Raw genomic sequence first — 691 nt, 5'->3', positions numbered from 1 at the left:
AAGACAATTTTTTACATGAAATAAATTCGAATACAAAATTTTTTTTCTGTTCTATAACACAAAATAGATAAGTATACGAAGTTTGAAAGTGTTTCGGTACCAAAAACACTACATAAAACATAAATGATAACTGGTGCCCCCGTTTTGAAATAGATCCTAACATTTTTATGACCGCCCAGCAGTAACTCTATTCAGCTGAATAGACGTCAGTGATTGGTTGAAATTACAGAAATACGACAACTTTAACATGGAATAACTTGCGATGTACGTTTTTTTTGTTAAGAAGACTAAGAGTAAAAGATGTTTTATATGACACATTCTACCAGTGTCCCAAGTTTCAAAGTGTTTCGTTAGTGTTTCGTTAAGAAAATACTGGTGCCACCGTTTTGAAATAGATCCAAATGTTATTCCTTGTGACATATTTCATCCGGTTTAATCGCAATTTATACGCATATATTGTTTATATAATAAATTACGCTGTGCGTATCTACGTGTGTAACAATTTTAGAGTTCGGATTCTAGAGTTAGGGTTAGTTTTAGGGTTAAGGTTAGGGTTAACAGTCTAGTTAGGGTTAGGGTTAGGGTTGGGGGATTAATACGATATACACCGTTACAGCGCTAACTGTTTTCAACTGAATAGACGTCAGTGATTAGTAGAAATTATCGAAATAAGACAATTTTTTACATGAAA

The sequence above is a fragment of the Octopus bimaculoides genome, chromosome 1 (assembly GCF_001194135.2).
Source record: "Octopus bimaculoides isolate UCB-OBI-ISO-001 chromosome 1, ASM119413v2, whole genome shotgun sequence".
NCBI lineage: Eukaryota > Metazoa > Mollusca > Cephalopoda > Octopoda > Octopodidae > Octopus > Octopus bimaculoides.
This window is presented reverse-complemented; position numbering follows the sequence as displayed.